The sequence below is a fragment of the Falco cherrug genome, chromosome 7, assembly GCF_023634085.1.
Source record: "Falco cherrug isolate bFalChe1 chromosome 7, bFalChe1.pri, whole genome shotgun sequence".
Classification (NCBI taxonomy): Eukaryota; Metazoa; Chordata; class Aves; order Falconiformes; family Falconidae; genus Falco; species Falco cherrug.
Window position 1 is genome coordinate 36,992,336 of NC_073703.1, and position 8,188 is coordinate 37,000,523.

Genomic DNA, 8,188 nt, shown 5'->3' on the forward strand with positions numbered 1-8,188 from the left:
AGGAGTGAGGGGGTAAAGGCAAGTTGAGCATCCTGTACTGTGCATTCGTCGAGTCTTAATTTTCTTTCCATTTCTTTCCATAACACAATTTGAGCAGTTTTCCAAGGTAAAGTAACTTGCGTATGTTAATTGAACAAGACGTACAAAGTGGGTATAATTTACTACATAGTGTTAAAGAGATGTACTAGCTCTGGGTTTGTAGCACCCACCTCGTGGTAAAAATGCTTTGGCTCTGTGTGAGATGGGCTCTTTGCATCCTGGGCAATGTCTTCCTGGGAGCCAACACTGGTGACTGGGGTTGTGTTAACCGGGTTACCCAGCCTCAGCAGGGAGATCCTCCAGTAACTGAAAATGGGTGCTACTTGTCCTTGGTCAGTCAGCGTCTCACCTTCAAGTAAGGAAACATGCTGTTCAAAAAACAGCCTCCTACAGCTCCCAGCGCTTCACACGCGCTGTTAGGTACCTGGAGTTTGTCAGCCTGTTCCAGCTCCTGGTGGCCTAGAGGAATTGCCTCACGGCACCTACACATAGCTCGGAGTCCTGGCTCAGCGCGTGTGGGGCGCTTGTCTTCCCCACCTGCCGTTCCATGTCCTTGGATGTCCAAAAGCAGTTCAAATTAAGGACGGCAGAAGAGATGGGTGCTTACCGTGTTGGTGAAAGCAGGGAGCGAGGTGAGGTAAAGTAATGGCAAAACGTGGAAATAATTTACTCGGGCAGTGAGGGGAGAGATGTAGTTCCCTCTGCACCACAGCTCAGGGGCTGGGCAAGATGAACTTCAGCGTTGCTCTTGCTCGTTGCGCTCCCGGCAGCAGGACTAGCATGCGATGTCTTCATGTCCCATTACCCTGTACCATAGCAATGAACGTCACCATGGTAGTGAGGATGACATCGAAAGGGACGCAGGCTTCCAGCTCATGACAGGAGTTGCACAGTTCAAGTATGTCTGTACTGACTGGCAGTTGGCGTGCATGAACAAAGCGGTGGCCAGAAGGTAAATGCTTCTGTCTTACATTGGTGATGCCCTGCTGGTGTGCTGGCTTTTTGTTGAGGTAGTAAGGACACTGTTCCCGCAAGTTCTCTTGCTCGGCTACCTGTTGTAGCAGTTCAGAGTCTTTGGACAGTAGGTAAAAGTGTTGCAGAGCACCGCGGTGGCCTTTGGGAAAGGCTGGGTGCACTAATAACTTCTTTTCAGGGCTCTGTGTCCCTGCCAAGAGGCCCATGGTGCCATACTGCTCGGGGCTTACAAGGTCATTCTTCTAAGTAAGAAACACAACAAAGTTCAGCAAAGGGTTGGGAACTGATCCTAAAATAAGTTTCTCCTTATTTGAGCTGCAGGACAGTGGAACTGTCCACTTGGAATTCCAAGTGATGACAACAACGTGGCACAGCTCGGGGGTACGCTCTCCTTGCCCTCCCGGTTTAGAGCTTACGCTGCTGATGATCAGAGGTTTCGTTAAAGCTCATCAGAAAATTTTTCCTGTTGATGGTCGTCTTTTGCAATCAGACCGGGGTTAAGGCATTAGGATCCTGAATATGGAGGTACTTGATTCTACTGCTTTCTCTGGAGAGGAAGCCTATTCTGTGTTTGGTTTGGATTTTTGAAACTTGGGAGCTAACGTGCTGGTGCCTCCGTTGCTCTAATGAAAGGCTCCCACCACTGCGTGCCACACAGTCTAATAAAGTTTGGATGGCAGCAGAAAGGGAAAAATAGCTTTCATTGTCCTAGAAATGGCAACAGTCAATTGAACCTGATGGATTTCCAAATATGACGAGGAAAGGAGCAGAAAAAAAATAACACTGGTAATTTCTGTGCTGTGATGAATGGGGGGGGGCGGGGGGGGCGACTGCATTTTTTTGTGAAACACAAATGCATCTAGAACGTGGTACTCGTAGCCCCTGTACATAAACGCTATAGCATTCGTGGCCAAGGATGTGTCTTGCCCATGAGGAGTTTTTTCATGCATTTTGCATTCATTTACAGCTATGAAGTGTCTGTTCATTCATGTTCTTGGTTTGTTTCTGGAGGTCTTAATTTGGCAGTAGAAGCCTTGGCAAATAGGTCAGATGGTTCTGCCTGTGCATTGATTAATCAGTATTTGCTTAATAGTGAGGGCACCCTAAAGAAAGAGTAACTTTAATTTCAAATCTGTTTGTATGTTTGTGGTGCTTCATTATGTAGTGATCTCGCTTGATTGTTCCTTATTTTCAAGAAAACAAACTTTACCTAGGAAACATCTGAATAAGTCACACTGGACAATTAGAAGTAATGTCAGACAAAGACTTGGTTTTGTTCTAGGAAATTGTATAAAACACTGTATTTTTTAAAAAAATAAGGCTAAAAAAAGAACTGGTGAGTAACACACCCATCTGAAGTGTGGCTGGTGCAAGGAGGACTGGATGTATCGGAGGAGCATCCAGTATCCTTAGCAGCAGCGGTGGGAAGAGGACATGGAGACACGCATTCTTTCCTATCAAGGTGCTGTTTCACAGGGCGAGGAGGAGGAGGGTGCAGGGCAGAGGCTGTTTGGCTTTACACTGCACAGCGTTCTCCTGATTCAAACCATTAACCAAGCATTTAATTATTAGTGCTTTAAAATACACTTGTTTCCAAGTATATTTAACTACGTCGGTTTTTTCTTACCTATTTATGACTGATTGTAAATGATACTTGTTGAGTTGCCCATCTATACTGGAAAAAAACATAGTCCATAATAGCTCCTAAAGCAAAAAAACCTCATTTTTCCCCTGAGGAGAGGCCTTTTCAGGTACTGTTCCGCTAGTTTTTCCTGAAGCAGTACTTTCAAAAGCTGTTAACAGGCTTCTGTTGCAAAGTAGAAGTTACATCAAGAGATGCGTAGAGATTTCTGAAATGCTAACTGTGATAGTCTCTCCTGCAAAGTGCTACTGCGGCTTGTGCTCTTGCTTGCTAAAATGTTGTCCAGCATTCCTGCTTTGCTTTTGCTGGCCCCTGTGGGAGGCAGTTTTGCACGCTGGAAGTCTGGGAAACCTCCCACCCAGCTGCATCTCAGCGATTCCTTCGGTGGGAAACGGACCTGGCAGCACAGAACGTGCCTCGCTCATTTGGAGTAATTGTATTTTAGTTGTTATTTGCTTATGGTGGTTGCTCAGGAGATGCACCACGTCACGCAGATCGTGGTATGAGTTTTGCTAGCAGTAAGCATCAGAAAGGAGTTGATCCTCGACTGATGCACAGTGTGCTGGAGGCAGTAGAATTGGGAGATGTTTTCCATTTAGAAGTTCCACAACTTACTCTTACACCTGGAAACGGCCCTGCCAGTTACAGAGTCCCACAGTGATACTTACATGGAGCCAGAAAATGGTTTTCAAACGCCAATGGAAGTAACTGGAAAGGAGACAGCTGCTTTTCCATTAAAATTATTGGAATCATATGAACTGTCTTGGAAATCTAGAACTACTGCAGAGTTTGAATGGCCCCGGATGCTTGAATGCCCTTCACCCATGAGTACTGAGCCTTATAGATCTGTGGGATTTCTGGAGAACTCTTATTACAGCTGCTCCGCTACCAGAGTGGTGACGTGTGTGAACAAGAAGCAAACATTTCCAATTCTAGAATGTGCTGGTGAAAAATTAAGGGAAAAATCCCTTTGTGTGCCCTGAAGTAGGTATGGCTGCTGCTATACTAACACTAACACCAATAATAGTAACAGTAGTAATAGTAGTAGTTGTAGTAATAGTAATATCGTCGTCATCATCATCATCTACAATACTTGGTCCTGTCATTAATGTACTGTGAAATGTCTGAAGTTATTCTAAGGTTCCTTTGTCCAGTGGTTTAAATTGTGTAGTAGAATTAAAACTTCAAACCCATTGTTACAGATAGGGCTGGGTCTTGCTTACTTCATGAAATCCCGTGGTAGATCCATGCCGAATCTAGGCAACTGCAACAAAAGGCCTTATCAGTTTTAGATGATTGAGAAGGACAAAGTCCATCTCACTGTCCCAATTATTGCTGTTTCTGTTAGAATCTTAAAAGAAGTGCTGGTTGATGGGGTTGGGAAGACAAGGCTTTGGGGAAGAGCCACCCCCTCCTTCAGATGTCTGGGTTTTTTCCAGGGAAACAAAAGCACAGGTACAGCTAGATAGGGAAATACTGTGGGGTTTTTTTCTTTCTTTCTTTCTTTCTTTTTTTTTAATTAAGAATAATGCAGTAGGTGACATGTTGAAGTATGACTGGGACGTTCTTGTTGCCTTCTCTCCCAGCTTGTTCCTGAAGCATTTGAGTGAGGCTGTACCTTTACAGTGTGCTGACCATGGCTCGCTTTCTTCAGGTTCTTCAGTGGATGAGCTGGAGAGTTTGCCATGCTAATCCCTTCTGGAGGTAATAACTTAAGTGCATTTGCTGCATTTTATCAGTTTGGTACAACAGATTATTTTAGTCGTTTTCTGGAAGTGTATATATTAATTTTGGTCAGAGCTTATGTATGCGAGGCAGATCTGAAAACGAAGCGTTAAGGAATTAGGAATTACACCCTTTGGTCCCGTGGTGTGCTGCCCATGTGGTCATAAAAGGTATCTGGCATTTGACAGTGCCCTGAGAGGAGAGGCGTTTTTTATTTTGCTACTGTAAGTTATGCAAATATGTCTGTATGCAGCATCTTCATTCCCAAGCCTGCAGAGCGCACTGAGAAATCAGCCCAGCAGCCAGACGGTGGCTTATCGGGTAGGTGGGATGGTGTGTGTCAGCCTTCAGTTCCACTTCACAGGCTGCTTCCTTCAGGTGATGCAGTTCATGGTGGAACTGAGCTAAGAGAAGGAGCGTACAGAGGCCATTCAAAAGAAAAAAAGAAAAAAATAATCATCGTGTTAGTCACGTATAACCGGGGTTTTAAGAAAGGGAGGCTGCATATATTCACACTCCGATCACCTTCCTGGCCTCCTCAGTGTCCTAATTACAAGATCCCAGTCTTGTACCCAAAGAAGTGGCTGAGGGAACAGAGGCAGCCAAAATGCCTTACTTTTACAGCCTCAAAAGAGGGGGTGTGGCTGCCCCAGGGACATCACTATAAAATACTTCATCTTCAGAACAGCATCGCCTGTCAAAGAAATCTATGGGTGACTCTTCAGTATTCATGAACAAACTTGGAAGTAAAACAGCAACGGTCCAGCCTCTCTAAATGCCAGCATGGCTTCCTGGGCTATTAATACTCTGCTACAGTGAGAAGTTTGGGGGTTTGCTGGGGATTTTTTGAGAAAACGCAGTACCTTTCTTCCCTGGCCAGCTGTGATGTTGCAAAAGCAGGGCGAAGAAAACGGACATGGCAGCTACGTTTTGCAAATGGGGAAACAAGGTTTAAAAAGGGCTTTTTCCAGGGTCTATGATTCCATGCATCAAGACACAAAGTCAAGAACTGAAGCTGTTGTTTTCTAACCTCCAGTTCAGGTCTCCAGGTGATGCTGTTCCTTACATGCGAGAGAAAACTAAGGACCTTAACAACTCCTTATGGTTTCTGTACCATGTAATACCCAGTATTTCGGATATGTTTCCTGGGGAACATTCAGAACAGCTGCCTCTGAATATAGCACTTCTGTACTCACAGACTGGAGGCACCAAGGACATTTGTCTCCCACACCCTTCTGTCGTGCATCGCAGGGAGAAGACTTCACGAAGGTAAGGGTGGGATGTTATTATGTGGAAACAGCCATGAGTACAGGAATTCAAAGGCTGCCCTCTCTCTTCTTCTTTTTGTGAAGAATTAACAGCCATATATTGGCAATACTAGGTGCAGTAGCACTTTTTGAGGCAAACTGTGGGAATGAGGAGACTGCAGCAGCAGTTGTACTTTGGCCGTACCTCCAGTCATATACTGCACTGTATGTACAAATATATATGAAGTAAATGATAAAAGCCAATTTCTGTTCTGCAAAGCAGCTGTAAACTGTGCTTTTACTGTCTTTGCTCACAACTTGATTTTAATAGGAAGTGGAGTCTATAAGGTTTCCTACACTGGTCGTAGGCAAAAACACACAGTGTGAGAGAGACCTTGCAGTTTCTGCAGCCTCTTGTTTCCAGCTTCCCACAGTGCTCTCAGGCTTGACTGAAATGTTCTTGATCACTGTCTGGTGGTGGGTTGGCCATATGGCCAACCAGCTGCAGATCTTCATTCTCTGATCTGCGCTGGCTTCATCTGATGAACTTAATTTGGATTAGGTGTCTTGTTTGGATTGCTCCCTATTGCAAATGAAGTAAAACCCCTTTTACCACAATACAGTCCCACCTTGCATTTAAAAAAAAAACAAAAAACGTTTTATGTGTGAAAGACGCAACTCCTAATATCTAAATAGCACAAGCAATACTGGTGTTGGGCTTCATTGCCAAACAGCAACTCCAACAGTATTTGAGAATTAACATTTAGAGATAGGCACTGCCCCCCAAAGACAACTCGTAGTAAGACGTGTGTGCTTCTGCCAAGCCCTCTGCCAAAATTAATAGAAAGATCTCTGCTCATTCTGATCCTGCCTGTAGGTACCCTGAGAATAACCTTTCTTGTCTTTGGCTGGCAGCTGGAAGCGGATCAGCAGCAGGAGCAGATGAGTGCCGACAGCCACAGAGCCCCTGGGATGCGTGGGGGCTGTCCGGAGGCAGGGTGATGCTGGTCTGAGAGTAAAGGGAGAAAAAAGCACTAGGAGGTGTCAACTGGGCTCTTTGGGCAGGGTGGAAAACTGTTATGGAAGGGCTGTGACTTTAATTAAAAAGGCTCATCTTGCTTCATCTTGACCTTCAGAGACTGGGAGTTCATTCAGTTTTGGGTTTTTTTTCCTAAAAGTTCACCACCTTCTGTCCCCGTGCAGAAAAAGTATTATTTGCCTGATTGCTTTGGTTTCAGCCCCCAAACCCCAGCTGAAGCACCCAGGAGGCTGCAGAGTTGCACTTGGAAAGCCAAAAGCCCCAGTTTGTCCCCTACCCTTTGCATTTCTTATGGTGGGAGGTTTGGCTGGAACAAGATATCTGTGACTCAGATACGGTTCGCTGTGAATCAGTTCGCTGTTCACGGCTCGCAGATGCAATCTGCAGCTAAATGATAATCATTTCCATTGACTAATGGGAGATATTCGAGATTATCAATTAATAATTCAACATAAACTGCCACCTAAATCTGCTCCCGAAGACGGCAATCCTGGCTGTTCTGCGAGCAGAAGGTGAGACATAGCCCTTCCCTGACGGACATGCAACCTCAGGCAGCCTCTGCTCCAGCTGTAGTGCTGGCTCTGCTGCCCCAGCCCCAGAGCTTTAAGGGGTTTTTTCATCTTGGACAAATGAGATTTTTACATTTTTTTCCTCTAGCACATTTCACAGCAGACAATCCAGTACATTTGGTCTCTGTATGTAGAAGTCAATGGTATTTCAAATGGCGGGGGGATTAGTTTTTTAAGGAATGAGAGAGATGCAATTGTCATTTATTAGATGGAAGTTAAAACAGCGAGGCTGAACTGATCTGCTGAGAGAGGTTTCCACGGTGCTGGCCTCCGAGGGCACCCTGTGAAGCAGTGGGGGACAAGGAGCAATGACACCGTTGGGAACAAGAGAAGCGTGTTACCTGAATTCCCAGCTGGCCAGAAAGCCTGGGCTCGGGGGAAATCAGAGCTACCTGGGGCTGGCGCAGGGTCTGTGCAACATCAAGTGCTTTTCCCAAGGTGACGAGGACAGCCAAAGCACCGAGCAGCAGTACAGCAACGAACGGCTCCAGCAGGCATTTCTGTGCCTCTGAAACCCTCTGGCCACCCTCCTTGGACATACTGCACCAAGCAGGTACAGCTGAAAGCCGCCCCGGCTTGGTGACAGCATTGCGTGTGTGCTTTAAAAAGCAGAATCCCAAAACCTTCCTTGGAAATCTGTCACCTTCCCATAGCTCTACTGCCCGGCCCCTTACAGCCAGGTGTTGGCAGTGGGTTCCTCATGCACACCATGGCCTGGCCTCCACGTCACCGTCACAGTTCCATCTGCAATCCCTCACAGACCAGCAGTCCTCTTGAGCCCCAGGCGCTGGGGCCTGCTTACTCACAGCTGTTGCCCATAAAGCATCAGTAGCTACCGGTGGACAGGCTCTTGTGGGAGCAAGTACCCCAGGCCACCTGTGTGGATTAAGGATGATGATTGTAGGTGCTCATTCAGCTCAGGTGGCTCTGCAGGCACCACACAGTGCTTCTC